At 42.3% G+C, this 19,621-nt stretch overlaps 1 long non-coding RNA gene across 1 annotated transcript; it reads right to left on the bottom strand.

Moving 5' to 3' along the window:
* Positions 1–963: 963 nt before the first annotated feature.
* Positions 964–16,063, bottom strand: LOC116984344. Its single transcript, XR_004414994.1, has 3 exons — positions 16,053–16,063; positions 13,305–13,314; positions 964–1,163 (listed from the first exon to the last, which is right to left on the bottom strand). It is a non-coding gene; the product is annotated as an uncharacterized LOC116984344 (long non-coding RNA).
* Positions 16,064–19,621: the final 3,558 nt, after the last annotated feature.

Genomic DNA, 19,621 nt, shown 5'->3' with positions numbered 1-19,621 from the left:
AGGGCTAGGGATTAAATCGCATGGGTCACTAGCGGATGAATCCTCTGTACTTCATGCATATTTAGCTTTGCTTCTCTTTTAGTTTCTAATAAATGCATGGTGAGTTTACTGGACTTTGGAAACCCTGGGTTTACAAGGAAGCCAAAATAGTTTCTTCCCCAGGGTAAGTGCATTGACAAAATTGATTGTGGATTTAACAGATCAAGGGGTTCTTCTACATGTAAGAAGTTAGGCTATGTTGTAGAGTTCCCTTGTGTGCATCTGTCTATAATTAGTGAGGCCAATAATCTCTGCACTTCTGTTACAGGAGTTATAGAATTATAGAGTCATATAGTGTGAAAACAGGCCTCTCAGCCCAATTTGCCCACATCGACCAACGTGCCCCATCCACACTAGTCCAACCTACCTGTGTTTGGCCCATATTCCCCTAAACCTATGCTATCCATATACCAGGCACGTGCCATGAGTAATTACTCAGGGCAGTCAGTCGACTTTTTTAAAAAAATCTTAAATCGTGCTTGCACAGATTGTTCTCTCCGTAAAAAATATAAATATGTAAAAATTCAGTTTTCCCAAGGCTTCTAAATCTCCTTCATTTTTTAATTACTGAATGGGTGGGGGACGGAGGATGAAGGCAGGTGGAGAGATGGTGGGAAAAACCGGAGCACACCAGGACGTTGAATCAGTTGTCATCTTATTGAATGCTAGATCAAGGATCCAATTGGAGGGAGAGTTCCTTTCACAGCATGTGGAGAGTCTGTGCCAGGGGTTAACGATGAGGGGAAGGCAGGAGTGTTGAGAATGAGGGGGTCGGAGATCATGTCAGACTCACTCACCGCTGCCGCTGCGCTCCGGGCACGGACAGCAGAACTGGCCGCCACTTCTGGGGAAGGAAGCAGCTCGGGTGACTGCGAGCGGCCGCCGGAACCTGACAGCACTGGGACCTAACCTCAATTGGTCCCTTGAGCGCGCTGTCAGAATTTAAAGATTTGCGGGAAGCTGGCCGGCGAGCGGCAGGAGAGAGGTGTTCAGACGGAGAGCACTGCCAGAGGTGAGCGGGGACCAGCAGAAGGGGCTGAAGTGGCAGGCGGCTCTGCTGTTGGGTCCCGGCTGCCGCTCGCAGTCACCCAAGCTGCTTCCTTCCTCGGAAGTGGCAGCCAGTTCTGCCGGCCGTTGCCGGAGCGCTGCGGCAGCCACCCAAACTAATTCACTCCCCGGCCACTATGTGGTGGCTCCGTGCCCGGAGTGTCGCAAGTGGGTTACTGGCCCCAACCCCCTCCTTCACAACGCTCATGCCCTCCCCGCAACTTTACCCTGGGCCAGACTCTCCAAACACTGTGAAAGGAGCTCTCCCCCCACCCCGGGAAATACGGTATTTAAAAACATAGAGCACCAAGAAATGTACGTACCACGTTATTAATACTGGAACTCCATTCGTCTCTCTTTGTTTCCTAAGATACTTTTAAAATAATGACAATCCATATTTTAAAAACCCGCCAAGAAACTTGCGCTGTGCATGCGCAGAAGGCTGCTGCGCCAGCGCAGTACTGCAAAGGCAGAATTTCAGCTGCCTTCAGCCCCGCTTGAAGTAGCACTGACTGCACGTGGGCTGCACAGACCTCCGCGTGTTGCAAGTGCTGCGGATGAAAGGCACGGAGAATTATGCCTACCTAAGAGATCGATCTCTTATATAGGCATAATTCTCCCATGCCTTTACTATTTATATTTAATAATTGCAATTTTATAATTTTAGTCAGGGTAGGCAGTGCCTACCTTGCCCACCCTGACGGCACGTGCCTGCCGTATACCTATCCAAGTGTTGTTTAATCATTGTGTTAGTAACTCATGATGTTGTTCTCAATAGAACAATTTTCAGCTGCTAATCAACGACATTCCCTCCATTCTAATGTAAGAAGTGGGAGTGTTCACTGATTATTGCATAACATTCGATTCAATTTGTAGCTCCTTAGATAATCAAAGATGTTTGATAATATTTAAGCTTGACTTGATACGCGCCGAATAATATTCACACCAGGAAAATGTAAGGCAATGTTCCCAATAAGAGAGAATTTATCCTCCTAATGGATAAATCAGACCAATTCATAACGAGTTGGTCTCCATTCGTCGTTTTTTTGGAATCATATGGTGCAACACAATTGTAAAAAATAACTGTTTCAGGACTGGACGAGGGTTGGTCAAGACTATAAATAATGATCTCCTCTTTTTTTTTTTTTTTTTTCTTTTCTTCTCTCTATTCTCTCTCTCAACTTTCTTCATTTACTCGTTTTCTTTTTTCACACACTATATATTTCACATCTTTCTATCCTTTACTATCTAACTTCTTTTTCTTATTCTAATCTTTTTTTCAGTGTAACAAAAAAAAAAAAAAAGAAGTTGTACATAAAATGTATTATGAAAATATATATTAGGCACTTTGGTGCCATATGACTGTACTTACTTCTAATAAAATAAAATATAAAAAAAAAAAAAAAGAGAGAACTTAAATAATTTTCTTAAGATTCAGTGGCATTAATAGCAACAAATTCCACCATTAGCAATAGTCTGTTGTTCATCAATGACCCAAAACTTAAGTGGACTAGCAGTAAATACTATGGCTATATGAATAGGCTCGAGGAAAAGTATTCTGTGACACGTGATTCGTCTTCACACTTCTCAAAGACTTTTCGTCATCTACAAGTTACCCTAAATAAAATTGTTGCCATTGCAAACATATTTTCTTCACAACAAATGATAGAATACATTGGAATACATCAATATGAAAGTTGAACCAATAGCCTTCACAACAATAGATTTTCGACAACAATCTGCTGGAGGAAGTCAGCAGGTCAAGCAACAACTGTGGGTGGAAAGTAATAATCAGCATTTTAGGTCAAAATCTTGAAGCACGATAACATTTCAACATCTGCACTCTCTTGTGTCTCCAGGATTTTTGCAAGCTATAGGTAACTATAGTTGGCGGGGGTGTAATTTGAAGAATCTAGAATGACACAATGCTAATCATTATACATTTAACAGTACATTGAACAGTACAGCACAGGAATAGGTCCTTTGGTCCACAATATCTCAACGTGCCAAACGTGAAGCCAACTTAACCAAATTACGTTTGCCTGCTTGCGATCCATATCCCTCCATTCCTTGTATATCCATGTGTCTATCTAAAAGTCTCTTCAGTGCCACTCACAGATCTGTCTCCATCGCTATTCCTGACAGCATGTTCAAGGCACCCACCACTCCCTGTGTAAAAACTTGTCCTGCACATCACCTTTAAACTTTGCTCCATCACCTTACAATTATACCCTTGATTTAAACTTTTATATTTCAACCCTGGGAGAACAATTCTGACTGTTTGCCCTATTTATACCTTTCATCATTGTATATACATTTATCAGGTCTCCCCTCAACCTCTGATGCTCCAGAGAAAACAATCTATATTTGCCTAACCTCTCCTTATAGCTAATGCCATCTAATCCAGGCAGCATTGTGGGGAAAAGAAATTAAGGGTATTTTTTACTAATTATTCCTCATTTAACCATTATAAAATTACTACCAATATTTGAGCATTAAAACTGGATAATTATATATTGAGATTGCTGAAAATTCAGCAGACAACCTGGCCTGATGGTATGTACTGAATGCTGTGATAATGATGGGAGTTTCTATTTTAAATGAGCATAATTTGGGAGCCATTTGACTCAGTTAGTAGGTAAGTGACTGAATAATTATTCACAATCATAAATAATTGGATTTGTGACAAAGGGCCCTTGAAACATGCCTTTGGTATGGGTTAGCTCAATTTCACTGGAAGAGTCTGGGCAGTGAAGGTATCTATAGCTACACTGAAGGTTTACATAGTCTGCAAAAATGTAATAGTGCCTTGACAGACATTGTTACTCTCCTGTGATTGGTTTGCAATGACATCACAGTGTGTGATTGAGGATAAGAAAGGTCATTTACCATTACAATGGATTTCTGTCCAAGTCTGATGAAAGAAAGCAGCTTTGTGTAAGAAACTATATCAAGACTTTCAGGCACAACAGGCAGCACAAGTTTAATTTACATGCATAGATTTATTAGATTTGCACCTTAAAGTCTTCTGTATTATTTTTAGTGCACAAAGTCATATCGGTTGCACAAACCTCTTTGTAGTGAAATGTTTAACACTGATTATAAAATACCAAACTCATATTTCTGTTCAACAAAGTAACATAACATTTCTCACTTTTCAAATATTAATGAACTATTTAATATATGAAGAAAACATTGAAAATTAATTTTAGCTTCACTGAACTTCAAAAGGAATGAACATTGCAAACATAAGTACTGACCTCAATGAGGTAATAGTCTGGTCTCAAAACCCCAGGTTTAGAATTCAGGCGAGATCAATAATGTTAAGTGTTTTCTGTTTGCGTTTCTACTGTCCACTGAACTCAACACATGAACTCGAAAAGGCTTATGATAGAACTGAACATGGTTACAAAGACAACATTAGCAGCCTTAACCAACTGGATACAAAAACATCTCATTATTCTATCATCACTATATTCATTTTTCTGAAGTAGTATCTCAGGATTGAAGATGATATCATTCCACTTCACTTTTGTAGTTTTGAGGTGACTGATGAGGCCAATGTTGGGACCACAAACACTTCCATTGTTGGGGCAGCTTATGGCGCTGATATGTGGTTAGTGCTTTTGTCTTTCAATTAATCATGTGACTTTTAATTAATCATGTTGTGACTTTCAATTAATCATGTTGGACTCCTGATGCATGATGTGTGCTCCTAATGCATGAACTCAAGATTATTTTATGTGGGCGGCTCAGTGGTGCAGCGGTAGAGTTGCTGCCTTACAGCGCCAGAGACCCGGGTTCGATCCTAACTATGGGTACTGTCTGTGCAGAGTTTGAACGGTCTCCCTGTGACCACGTGGTTTTTCTCCGGGTGTTCCGGATTCCTCCCACATTCCATAGTTGTGCAGTTTGTAGGTTAATTGGCTTCGTAAATTGACCGTAGTGTGTAGGATGTGAAAGTGAGATAACATCGAACTAGTGTATGGATGATCGGTGGTTGGTGTGGACTCGGTGGGACAAAGTGCCTGTTTCCAAGCCGTATCTCTAAATAAAACTCTAAGCTTTGAGTGGTAATGGGCCTGGAATATTCAAGAGTCAGTGCAAATATTGCATTTTTCAAGGATAATTTGATGTTGAACACATCCTGTAACTCTTAGCCCAGTATATCTCTCGCTCTATCATTATGATGAAGCTGGGAGAACAGCCCTGGTTCAATGAAGAGTGCCAATGAGCACCAAATATTAGGGCAGCAAAGTGGCACAGTGGTTGTGCAATAGGACCAGAGACCCATGCTTAATCCTAAACTCCCCCTACAAACGTTTTGTTTTCCACCTGATGGTCTAGCTCCCTCCCACATCCCAAAGACATGCAGTAGGTTTGATTGCTGTAAATTGTTCTTTGGGTATAGGTGAGTGATGCTACCTTGGGATGTTGATAAGATTATTAGGAAAATAAGAAGATGGGATGAAATTTGTATAAACGTGTGGCTGAAAGGACCGTTTCTGTGCTCTAATTTGCGAACCTAAAGCAGAAATATAGGGCTGCATGTGTGCTAAACAATAAAACTGCATTCTGTAAACAGAGTTAAACAATCTCGCAATCAAAGGATCAGGTCGAAGCTCGGCATTCCTTGTGTATCCAGTTGTGAATGGTGGTGTGGATAATGACACTTTGAATAATTGATCCATCTCCGTCTTCAGATGATTCAACATTTCTATAGCTGGAGTTATATTTTGTACAAAGAGAGATGGTTTAGTTGTTTGAGGTTAATGTTCCAGGCGCAGGAGAGGAATTTGCTGTAGGAATTCCTCAGGGCTGTTCGTTAGGCCGAACCATTTTTACACTCCTTGCCCAATGATCTTTATATCACCCTATGGACAAAAGTACAGATGTTCACTCATGATTACTCGGGGTTTAATTCCATTTGTAAACCCCCAGCAAAAAATGCAGCCTATGCCAGCATACAACAGGGCTGAAGAAGGGTCTCGACCTGAAACGTCACCCATTCCTTCTCTTTAGAGATGCTGCCTATCCTGCTGTTACTCCAGAATCTTGTGTTTATCTAGGGCACAGCCAAAATTGGGTATGGGCTTGTAAGTGGCAAGTAACATTTGCGCTAACTCCAACATGTGAGAGACTAACCACCCAACTTATATTCAAGCGCATTAATATTACAGAATTCCACGGATGCTTCCTGAACCGCCGACTATCTCCAACCGTTTCTATTTTAGATTTACAATAATTTCCTTTTTGATCCAAACTATGCAGTGCAGCTTATCTCGGCATCAGGCAGATGCAGACACATTCTGCGTTTTCTAGAGCTGGTCATTGTAAGAGACATGGATCTGCAGGTTTTACAGCTTTAGTCTTTGAAGTAAGCTTTTCTGCCACTGATCAGAGGCCACCAAGACTTTGATGTAATGCTATTTGACATATTCAAGTATGGAATTCATCCCTGGTCAGCACAGCCAAGCACGCAATCGAGTAGCAGCTGAAATTTGGTTCTACTGACTGCGTTGGAACTGAATTTCAGACAGTGTACAAATGAAGATAAATTGTCAGGCAGACTTATTATTAAAGACCTCCATCTGCTCTATTAAGTGCATATAAAACGTACCGTGGCGCTGTTTTGAAGAGAAGAGGAACAATTCAAATTGACTGACACAGACCTCTTAAAAAAATTAAAAACAAATCAAATGTATGTGCAGGGGATAGAGGAATACGGATTATGTGCAAGCAGATAGAAAATGGGCCTGGTATCATTTTAGGCCTGTTTCTGTGCTACACTGTTCTCCACACTGTACACTGTGACCATGTGGATGTAATTATATTAATTATACAAGGATACAAAGGACATTTATTATCACATACACCAAATGGTGTAGTGAAATTTACAAGAAGAATGTCATTAAGTTGAAAAGAGTGCAGAAGAAATTGTCAGAAAAATTACTTGGGCTTGCTTGTTTAAGTGATAAGGAAAGATTAGATAGGTTGGGACTTTTTTCCTTTGGTACATCGGAAGCTGAGGGGTGACATGATTGAGGTGTACAAGATCATGAAAGGCATGGGTAAAGCAAATACCCACAGTCACAATGATTGCCATACATTTCAACTTCCCTTTCCATTCCCATACTGACCTTTCTGCCCTGAGTCTTCTCCATTGCCAGAGTGAGGCCACTCGCAAATTGGAAGAACAGCACCTCATATTCTGCTTGAGTTGCATACAACCCAGCGGAGCGAATGTTAAATTATCTAATTTTAAGTAACATCTACTAATTGTTCCCCTCCCTTCCCCCCCTTGTCACCTTCCTCTTCCCTACTCATTTAGCCAGTTCCACAGTTCACCACATTGTATCCCTATTGAGATCACACCTTCCTGAGTCAACAATGGACCTACCCGCCTGAGGTTATTTGCTGCCGGCCCTGATTGGTCCAGGACTTTTCTCATCTCCAGCTCTTCACCTCCCCACTCTCTACTTTACCTCTGAAGAAGGGTCCTGACCCAAAACATCATCTATCCTTTTCCTCCAGTGATGCTGCCTGACTCGCTGAGTTACTCCAGCACTTTGTGTCTATCTTTGGTGTAAACTAGCATCTGCAGTTCTTTGTTTCTACTCAGTCTTTTTCCCAGTTAGAAGATTCAAAAACTAGAGGGCACAAGCTTAATGGTGATGGAGGAGAGATTTCAGAAAGACTTCAGGGAGAGCTTCTTCACTAGGAGTAGACCATATATAGAGTTAGCTGCAGACGAAACTATTGAAGCAGATACAATTACAACTGAAGACATTTGGACAGATATGTGAATAGAAAGGTTTTAGAGGGCTATGGTTCAAATGCGGGTAAATGTAACATGCCCAATATGCCAACTTGGTTGGCATGGACAAGATGAGCTGAAGGGCCTGTTCCCATGCTGTAGAGTCCTATGACACCGTGTTCTCCGTTTTGAAATTGGATATTGAATATGTCATCACAAATGCCTGATATTCTCCTCTACTGGTGAGTAATGATAGACTGAAATATTCCCTACAAACGTAATTTGAGAACATATTGAAATGTGAATCACTGGATGCCTTAATGTATAATAAGCAAATATCATTTGATTACAGATCATAAAGTACATTATGTTCTTGCATGGGAGCCAGGGAGAGCTGAATAACTGAATACAGAATTGGCTTCATCGCAGGAAGCTGAAGTAGTTGGTGGAAGGTTGTTTTTGGGACTGAAGGCCTGCAACTAGTGGCGTGCCTCAAGAATCAGTACAGGGCACATTGCTGTTTGCGATTTATATCAACAATTTGGATGAGAATGTACAAGGCACGATTAGTACATTCACAGATGACACTGAAGTAGGTGGAATCATAGATAGTGAAGATGGTCATCAAAAATTCCAGCAGGATCTTGATCAGCTAGGCAATTGGGCTGAGGAATGGCTTATGTGCTTTAATGCAGATATGTGTGAGGTGATACATTTTGGGAAGTCAAACCAGTGGCAACAGTGAATAGCAAGGTCCTGGGGTGTGTTGCAGAGTAGCGGGATCTAGAAGTAAAGGTACATAGTAGCATGAAAGTAGCATCACAGGTAGTTAGGGTAGTAAAGAAGGCTTTTGGCACATAGGCTTTCAGCAATCAGGGCATTGAGTATAAATGTTAGAACGTTATGTTAAAGTCATAGAAGACATTGATGAGGTGGCATTTGGAGTATTGTATTCATTTTTATCACCCTGCTATAGGAAGGATGTCACAAAGCTAGAACGTGTACTGAAAGTGTGTCAATAAACTGGAAGATTTACGAGGGTGTTGCCAGGACTCAAAGGCGTATGATATAGGGAAAGGTTGGGCAGGCAAGGACTTTATTCCTTGGAGTAAAGGAGGCTAAGGGGTAATCTTACAGAGGTGTATAAAATTATGAGGTGAATAGATAGGGCAAATGCACAGAGCCTGTTACCTTGAATAGGGGATTCTGGAACCAGAGGAGGTTTAAGTTGAGAGTGGAAAGATTTAATAGGAACTTGAGGACAACTTTTTCACTCAGAGGGTGGTGGGTATCATGTTTAGCAGAGACATTTTGAACCAATGGGCCTGTTTCCGTACCGTATCATTCTATGTTCTATATTCTATGTTAAGATCCAGTTAGAAAAACTACTCACTGAACAAGCTGCACAGATTGCTGACCTCCCCGCAGTGCCTCTCCAACCAGTAGCATGCACTACTTGATGTCAAGTTTAAGAAGGAACTACAGATGCTGGAAAAATCAAAGGTGGATAAAAATGCTGGAGAAACTCAGTGGGTAAGGCAGCATCTATGGAGCTAAGGAATAGGTGATGTTTCGGGTCGAGACCCTTAGAAGGGTCTCGACCCGAAACGTCACCTATTCCTTCTACTTGATGTCAAGATCTATTAACTCTTCCAGCAGCTGTGATGGACACAATCTCAGTAAAGTTTGATAATGTGTGCAAGATCTTCCAGACTTCTAAGAGAATAGACTCAATTTCTGCTCTCGAATTGTCATCTATTTGTGTTAATAATGTGTGTGCTGCATTGGATGCTATTTTACCACAGAAACTGGGCCCTTAATAGAAACATAGAAACATAGAAATTAGGTGCAGGAGTAGGCCATTCGGCCCTTCGAGCCTGCACCGCCATTCAATATGATCATGGCTGATCATCCAACTCAGTATCCCGTACCTGCCTTCTCTCCATACCCTCTGATCCCCTTAGCCACAAGGGCCACATCTAACTCCCTCTTAAATATAGCCAATGAACTGGTCTCGACTACCCTCTGTGGCAGAGAGTTCCAGAGATTCACCACTCTCTGTGTGAAAAAAGTTCTTCTCATCTCGATTTTAAAGGATTTCCCCCTTATCCTTAAGCTGTGACCCCTTGTCCTGGACTTCCCCAACATCGGGAGCAATCTTCCTGCATCTAGCCTGTCCAACCCCTTAAGAATTTTATAAGTTTCTATAAGATCCCCTCTCAATCTCCTAAATTCTAGAGAGTATAAACCAAGTCTATCCAGTCTTTCTTCATAAGACAGTCCTGACATCCCAGGAATCAGTCTGGTGAGCCTTCTCTGCACTCCCTCTATGGCAATAATGTCCTTCCTCAGATTTGGAGACCAAAACTGTACGCAATACTCCAGGTGTGGTCTCACCAAGACCCTGTACAACTGCAGTAGAACCTCCCTGCTCCTATACTCAAATCCTTTTGCTATGAAAGCTAACATACCATTCGCTTTCTTCACTGCCTGCTGCACCTGCATGCCTACTTTCAATGACTGGTGTACCATGACACCCAGGTCTCGCTGCATCTCCCCTTTTCCTAGTCGGCCACCATTTAGATAATAGTCTGCTTTCCTGTTTTTGCCACCAAAATGGATAACCTCACATTTATCCACATTATACTGCATCTGCCAAACTTTTGCCCACTCACCCAGCCTATCCGTCACCTTGCAGTCTCCTAGCATCCTCCTCACAGCTAACACTGCCCCCCAGCTTAGTGTCATCCGCAAACTTGGAGATATTGCCTTCAATTCCCTCATCCAGATCATTAATATATATTGTAAATAGCTGGGGTCCCAGCACTGAGCCTTGCGGTACCCCACTAGTCACTGCCTGCCATTGTGAAAAGGACCCGTTTACTCCTACTCTTTGCTTCCTGTTTGCCAGCCAGTTCTCTATCCACATCAATACTGAACCCCTAATGCCGTGTGCTTTAAGTTTGTATACTAATCTCTTATGTGGGACCTTGTCGAAAGCCTTCTGAAAGTCCAGATACACCACATCGAACTGGTTCTCCCCTATCCACGCTACTAGTTACATCCTCGAAAAATTCTATAAGATTCGTCAGACATGATTTACCTTTCGTAAATCCATGCTGACTTTGTCCAATGATTTCACCACTTTCCAAATGTGCTGCTATCCCATCTTTAATAACTGACTCTAGCAGTTTCCCCACTACCGATGTTAGACTAACTGGTCTGTAATTCCCCGTTTTCTCTCTCCCTCCCTTCTTAAAATTGGGGTTACGTTTGCTACCCGCCAATCGTCAGGAACTACTCCAGAATCTAAAGAGTTTTGAAAGATTATTACTAATGCATCCACTATTTCTGGAGCTACTTCCTTAAGTACTCTGGGATGCAGCCTATCTGGCCCTGGGGATTTATCGGCCTTTAATCCATTCAATTTACCCAACACCACTTCCCGGCTAACCTGGATTTCACTCAATTCCTCCAACTCCTTTGACCCGCGGTCCCCTGCTATTTCCGGCAGATTATTTATGTCTTCCTTAGTGAAGACGGAACCAAAGTAGTTATTCAATTGGTCCGCCATATCCAGGTTCCCCATGATCAACTCACCTGTTTCTGACTGCAAGGGACCTACATTTGTTTTAACTAATCTCTTTCTTTTCACATATCTATAAAAACTTTTGCAGTCAGTTTTTATGTTCCCTGCCAGTTTTCTTTCATAATCTATTTTTCCTTTCCTAATTAAGCCCTTTGTCCTCCTCTGCTGGTCTCTGAATTTCTCCCAGTCCTCCGGTATGCTGCTTTTTCTGGCTAATTTGTACGCATCATCCTTCGCTTTGATACTATCCCTGATTTCCCTTGTTATCCATGGATGTATTACCTTCCCTGATTTATTCTTTTGCCAAACTGGGATGAACAATTTTTGTAGTTCATCCATGCAGTCTTTAAATGTCTTCCATTGCATATCCACCGTCAACCCTTTTAGAATTAATTGCCAGTCAATCTTGGCCAATTCACGTCTCATACCCTCAAAGTTACCTTTCTTTAAGTTCAGAACCATTGTTTCTGAATTAACAATGTCACTCTCCATCCTAATGAAGAACTCAACCATATTATGGTCACTCTTGCCCAAGGGGGCACGTACAACAAGACTGCTAACTAACCCTTCCTCATTACTCAATACCCAGTCTAAAATAGCCTGCTCTCTCGTTGGTTCCTCTATATGTTGATTTAGATAACTATCCCGCTTACATTCCAAGAAATCCTCTTCCTCAGCACCGCTGCCAATTTGATTCACCCAATCTATATGTAGATTGAAGTCACCCATTATAACGGTTTTGCCTTTGTCACACGCATTTCTAATTTCCTGTTTGATACCATCTCCAACTTCACTACTACTGTTAGGTGGCCTGTACACAACACCCGCCAGCGTTTTCTGCCCCTTAGTGTTTCGCAGCTCTACCCATACCGATTCCACATCCTCCAAACTAATGTCCTTCCTTTCCATTGCGTTAATCTCCTCTCTAACCGGCAACGCTACCCCACCTCCTTTTCCTTTCTCTCTATCCCTCCTGAATATTGAATATCTCTGGATGTTCAGCTCCCAGCCTTGGTCACCCTGGAGCCATGTCTCCGTGATCCCAACTATATCATAGTCATTAATAGCTATCTGCACATTCAACTCATCCACCTTATTACGAATGCTCCTTGCATTGAGACACAAAGCCTTCAGGCTTGTTTTTACAACACTCTTACCCCTTATACAATTATGTTGAAAAGTGGCCCTTTTTGATTTTTGCCCTGGTTTTGTCTGCCTGCCACTTTTACTTTTCACCTTGCTACCTATTGCTTCTACCCTCATTTTACACCCCTCTGTCTCTACGCTCACACATTTAAGAAACCCTTTCCCTTTAACTCCATCCTCCACTATCCCATTCGACACCCCATTTAAAACCACCCGTGTAGCAGTGGCAAACCTGCCTGCCGGAATGCTGGTCCCACACCTGTTAAGATGCAATCCGTCCCTTTTGTACAGTTCCCCCTTACCCCAAAACAGATCCCAGTGATCTAAGAATCTAAATCGCTGCCCCGTGCACCAGTTCCTCAGCAACACGTTCAGGTCCCGTATCTCCCTGTTCCTGCTCTCGCCAGCACGAGGAACTGGAAGCAAACCGGAGATAACAACCCTGGAGGTCCTGCTTTTCAGCATTTTTCCGAGCTCTCTAAAGTCACGCTGCAGAATATTCATCCCCTTCTTAATGCTGGAATATGATCAATCTCTCTAGGTTTTGTGCTTCCTTTCTTCACTCTGCATTGCAAAATTATTCTGATCTTTTCTCTTTGGAATTTTTTTGTTGAGTTAAGTTGTCAAAGACTTCATGCAAATCACCAGGTATATGATTAGGGCCGTGGATAGCAAGTTGATCCGCAGCCTAGAACATGGAACAGTACAGTGCAGCCCTTTGGCCACAATGTCTGTGCTGAACATGATGCTAAGTTAAGCTGATCTCATTTGCTTGTATATGAGCCATCTCTCTCTATTCCCTGCACTTCTATGTGCCTATCTAAAAAATGCTTAAACACCACTATCATATCTCCCTTCACCACCACTCTGGCAATGAGCTCCAGACCCACACTATTCCCTGTGTAAAATAAATTGCCCTGCACATCTTCATTACATTTCCCCCCTCTCACCTAATAGCTATGCCCTCATGCAAAGCTTTAGGGATATTGTGTAGGAAGGAACTGCAGATGCTGCTTTAAACCGAAGATAGACACACAATACTGGGGTAATTCAGTGGGTCAGGTAGCATCTCTGGAGAGAAGGAATGGGTGACATTTCGGGTCGAGACCCGGTCTGAAGAAGCATGTTCACCCAAAACAGAGAAACATAGATGGGGCCGGGAATGTTTGAACTCCAGAGAAAAATGTCCATGTAAGTAGAGATCATGTTCAAAATCACAGTTAGAGAACAGCAATGGGCACCATTCTCACTGAAGTCTGAGAGATTCTGCACACATTATCAACCTTCACTATTTTATTACATCTGGATCCATTTTGTACATTCAAGTTCAAACCCAAACAAATTCGAAATAGATGAAAATCACAAGTATGCCTCAATATTTTGATTTATTTTAACTTTAAATTCTCAGCATCTTAAATGCTCTCAGATGTCACTAGTTAGAATGGAAACTATTTATAGCAATACCACCACCATTATTGTCTCCTCGGCAACTTCTTAAGGATTGAGGTGTTGTAATTCGGGACGTCAAACAAGGGCAGGACCTACACAGTAAATGGTAGGCCTCTAGGTAATGTTGTAGAGCAGAGTGATCTAGGAGTACAGGTCCATGGTTACTTGAAGGTCGAGTCGCAGGTAGATCAGGTGGTCATCGGTCAGAGTATTGTATGGGAGGTCATGTTGCAGTTGTATAAGACGTTGGTGAGACCGCATTTAGAATATTGTGTTCAGTTCTGGGAACCATGTTAAAGGAAATATATTGTCAAGCTTGAAAGGGTTCAGAAAAGAATGACGAGGATGTTGCCAGGTCTAGAGGGTCTGAGCTATAGGGAGAGCTTGAGTAGGTTGGGTCTTTATACCATGGAGCGCAGGAGGATGAGGAGAGATCTTATAGATGTGCATAAAATGATGAGAGTAATAGATCGGGTAGATGCGCAGAGTCTTTTACCCAGAGACATCATCGGCGGTCACTCGAAAAGAGTATGACTGTCCTCTCCTCTCCATAAGTTTGTCTACTTGTGGGTCTGCAGATGTCGTAGAGGCCGATCTGCGATCCACACACCTTGGTGCAATGTGGGCAGTTGACACTGGCAGTGGGTGGTAGTCGTCGAGCCCCTTTCTCTCTCCCCTTACGGTGCTGTCGCTTTGTCTCTGCAACACGGCATAGTTCCATTTTGTGACGTGCAGCTCCTTCCTGCACGGATTTCCTCCAGGAGCGCCTGTCCAGTGCAATTTTGGTGCTGCATTATTGTGGTGGTGATGCTGGTCATGTTGGCTTCCTCCAAAACGCTGATGTTGTTGCGTTTGTCTTCCCAGCTGATCCTCAGAATCTTTCGTAAGGATCTTTGATGGTATTATTCCAGGGCTCTCAGGTGCCTGCTGTAGGTGGTCCATGACTCGGTTCCATACAACAGGGTGGAGAGGACAACGGTTCTGTAGACCAGCAGTTTTGTTTGAGCCTTCAGGTCTCGGTCTTCAAAGACTCTTTTCCCGAGTCTGGGTAGGCTCCGCTGGCACAACTCAGGCGATGGTTGACCTCAGAGTCGATGTCAGCTTTTGAGGAAAGAATGCTGCCAAAGTAGGGGAAGTAGTGAACGTTTTCAAGAGTAGTGTCATCCACTATTATAGTGGGCTGGGTAGACGGCTGGTTGGGTGGAGGTTGATGTAGGACCTGGGTCCATGGCTCTGTATGCCTTGGCAAAGGCATTCAGTATGCCCTGGAGGTCTTCTGCAAAGTGTGCTGCAATGGACCATTCGTCCATGTACTGAAGCTCCATGATGGCGGAGTTACTGCCTTTGCTCTTGACCTTCAACCTATTACAGTTGAAGAGCCCACCGTCAGTTCTGTAGAGGATTGGGATCCCCTGTGGCAGCTCTTCACCAATGAGGTGAACTATGGCCGCAATGAAGACGACAAATAGGGTGGGTGCGATGATGCATCCCTGTTTGACCCGTTTCCACAGTGAAGGGCTCGGACTCAGAGCCGCAGTTGCTGAGCACTGTGACTGACTTGCCATCATGTGGAAGCCTCAATATTCTGATGTACTTGTCATGTCAACCGTACCTTGATAGTATGCTCCAAAGAGCCTGGCAGTCTAGCGAGTCAAAAGCCTTTGTCAGGTCTATGAAGGCCATGTACAAAGGCTGCCTTTTTCTTTCACAGCCTTTGTCCTGGGGTTGGCATGTTGTGAATCGAGTAGGGGATTTGAGGACCAGAGGACATAGGTTCAAGATATAGGGGAAAAGATTTAATAGGAATCCGAGGGGTAACTTTTTCACACAGTGGGTGTATGGAAAAAGCTGCCAGAGGAGGTAGTTGAGGCTGGGACTATCCCATCGTTTAAGAAACAGTTGGACAGGTACATGGATAGGACAGGTTTGGAGGGATATGGACCAAGCGCAGGCAAGTGGGACCAGGATAGCTGGGACATTGTTGGCCGATGTGGGTGAGTTGGGCTGAAAGGCCTGCTTCCACACTGTATCACTCTATGACTATGACTCTATGAGTGAAATGTGGTTGAAATTGATCTTAGGCAGTAACACAAAATGGGTGATAATGAATGTTATTCAACTGTTGAAAGATTTCATACAATCACTGCAAAAAACCCTGTACATGTTAAAGCTTTCAACAAGAAATCGAAGGGAGTTTATAATTTACAATTTGTCATCCTTTCTAGTATCAGGGAAATTTTATGATTAGGTTTTGAAGTGATTTAAAAATAATGTTATGATCGAACTTATACTAAATTAATATTGTCCATAACTTTTTAATATTCTTAATATGTTTTAAATGTCAGCTAAAATTAGTAATTGTTCTTGCATGTCTTGTTGCCGAAAAATCTTCGATGTGATTTGCTGTTTACCCAGCTTGATGACATTGGATTACATGGACATAGAAGCAGGTCAGTCCATGTTGTTGTTTATACTCCACTCAAGCCTCCTTCTTTCTTTCTTTATCAAAACCTATCAGCATAACTTGGACAGGTATATATACAGAAACTGCAGATGCTGGAATCTTGATCAAAATATAAAATGCTGGAGGAACTCAGCAGGTCAGGCAACATGTGTTGAGGAAATGGACTCGTGACATTTTGGTTCAGGTCATTAGATCCTGAAGTCTTTGGTCATAGACTTCTGAAAAAGTAACCCAAAGTGAAACGTTGCCTGTCAATTCATTTTTCCCCCCAACAATAAATTTTGTTCAGAATAAAAAATATATACAAAAGAAATGTGAAAAAATCTCTTCAGGTATTCTCAGTGTGTATACATTCAATAGTATCATACTCAGTAGTGTTCACACTTATCTTTAAACATTGTCACTCATATGGACCCCTGGGATGATATCCCTCCCCATGTTTGAGGGATATCCCCACCACTCCACTGCCACTCAATGTCCAGCTATGGAGGGACCCTAAACTATAGTCTCGGCGTTGGTGATGGTATCTCTGAGCAGCACAAGGTTGCTCAATTTTTTCTTGCCAGGTTCAGCACAGCTTTAGTCTGGGTGGATCACCTGCCCCAGAGCAGACATGATCCGTTTGGCAATGGCCTTGGACAGGATTTCATAGTCTAGATTTAGCAGTAAGATTTCTGATGTTGTCCTTTTATCTCTTCTGCTAGAAGATGAGTGTGATGATGCTCTTCCACATGGAGTCTGTCATGCTGCCAGCAAGAAGTAATACATTGTACACTTCCAGCAGGTCCGGGCCTACCAGTCTAACAGAACCACGTACAACTCAGCTGGTAAGCTATCGCCCTCCGAGTGTGTTGTTTGAGTCAAATAAACAGATGGAGATAGTCAGTTCCTCTATGGTGCCTGTCCATTCGCTCCACAGATGCTGACTGACCCAGACGTTTAAAGGGATGCGAGCCAAATGCAGGTAAATGAGACTCGCTCAGTTTGACAACTTGTTCGGCATTGACGAGATGGGCTGAAGGTCCTGATTCTATGCTGTCTAATTCTATCACCATGATTCTGTAACTCTTTATTCCCTTAATCACCACTTAAATTGTTACCTGCAGTAGTGAATTACACATTCTAATAACTGGGTAAAGAAGTTCCTTCTGAATTCATTAATGAATGTTTCAGAGATTGATGTATATTGATGCTATCTAGCTTTTCTCTTTTCCACGTGGAAACAAAACAGGTTTGCAGGCTAATTGGCTTCGGTAAAATGGTAAATTATCCCTAGTGTGTAGAAGGATAGCATTAGGGTGTGTGGATCGCAGATCGGCACAGACTCGATGGGCCAAAGGGCCTGTTTCCACGCTGTATCTCTAAACTACACCAAACATTATTTCTATATTGATTCAGTCAATACCCTCATCGTTTTCAAGACCTCCATAGATCACCTCACAGGCTTCTGATCTCGAGAAAAGAGAAGCTACATTTTCATGACATCACTGTTGCTGTACATTAGGGAGCTGATGGCTAACAGGAGCCAATGTCACCAAAGGGAAAGTTTGTGATTGCTGGATCTGTCTGGAATGCTTTCCTTGCCACCAGCACTGTGCAAAATCTCTTCATCACTGACTTCAAAATCCAGGTCAAAGACCTCCTTGCAAAATAAAATTAAACAAGGTAGAAGTTGGTCTGCTGATGAATTATTGTCTGGGACTAACGACACTCTCTATCAGAATTATTATTCATGTTCGCATCTGATAATCAAAAACCAAAGCCTTCAATTAAAACTGACCTTAGTTTGTTGAATGAAAGGTTAAAACCTAAAAGATCTCCCTGCCAAAATGTGTAATTCTCTTCACAGACACATATTAAAGTTGTTGCTACATAAACACCCACTCTAATCCCTTTCAGGCTGTTACAGTGCATTGAATGCCTCCACTGTATCAAATGTCTGTGATAAGAGCTAATACTAAAGAACTGGCTGCCCCTTTGTTGAAGCAGAGCTGGTAAGTAAACGATAGATGTTAGCAAAACAGGATTTTAGCTTACATGACTATTTTGCAGACACAGCTGTTTGTCACTTTGAATTATTAACTTGCTCAAAGTACTAATAAATTTCATTTGAAAAACATTTAATTGGCTTTGGATACCAGTTGCCTGCTGTATTCTGTGCTCCACATATGAAATATTTCTTCCTATTATTTTATGGTTTTGAATGGATTCATTTAAATTCAGACCTTTTGCTAAATAATGGAGAACATCACATTGAAAAGTGCCAAATGTTTAGACACAAAATGCTGGAGTAACTCAGCGAGACAAGCAGCATCTCAGGATAGAAAGAATGGGTGACATTTTGGGTTGAGACTCTTCTTCAGACTGAGTGAGTAATTATATTTTAGAAGCACTATTCCAAAACCTCTCATCACTACTACATATAGATTCGAGAACAATTGGGCAGTAATTAATCGGATAGAAGGATTGTTCTGCCCTTTTTGAAAATACATAATTGGGTAATTCCACGCATCGTTGTTAGATGTTGTGAGAACTTTCCCAGGTGCTTTGATTTGTTCTCACATGCAAAAGATGTGCAGGTTGATTAGGGCTATTCACAGTTGCCAATGTAAGTGCGTCATCAGGAATCAGGATGGAGTTAATGGGCATGTGAGAGAGAATAGGTTACGGGAAAATAAGTGGGTGAACTGATTGGATGGGAGTGCTAGAGCAGACTTAACTTGCTGAATGCCCACCTCCTATGACCACCATGTTTAAGAAACAGTCAGACAGGTACATGGATAGGACAGGTTTGGAGGGATATGGCCAAACATGGGCAGGTTGGACTAGTGTAGCAGGGACATGTTAGCTACATTAGGCAAGTTGGGCCGAAGGGCCTGTTTCCATGTTGTATCACTCCATGATTCTATGACTCCTATGCCCTAACAAAATATGTGCACTTCAGTTAAAATAAAAGATTAGCTCAGTGTGTTAGTGAAATGCAGCGGAAGTAATCTAGAGAGTAATGGGTGCAGTTGGCAAAGTAGATGACAGATTATCTATGGAGTTAACTCAAGAAAATTCAATGAGATCTAGGCAGGTTGAAACAATCAGTAACATGATTGACACCTCAACTGCAAAGAGTGAGCGT

Source organism: Amblyraja radiata, chromosome 2 (assembly GCF_010909765.2).
Source record: "Amblyraja radiata isolate CabotCenter1 chromosome 2, sAmbRad1.1.pri, whole genome shotgun sequence".
NCBI lineage: Eukaryota > Metazoa > Chordata > Chondrichthyes > Rajiformes > Rajidae > Amblyraja > Amblyraja radiata.
The sequence above is the reverse complement of the archived record's forward strand: the minus strand, read 5'-3'. Positions and strand labels throughout refer to the sequence as shown.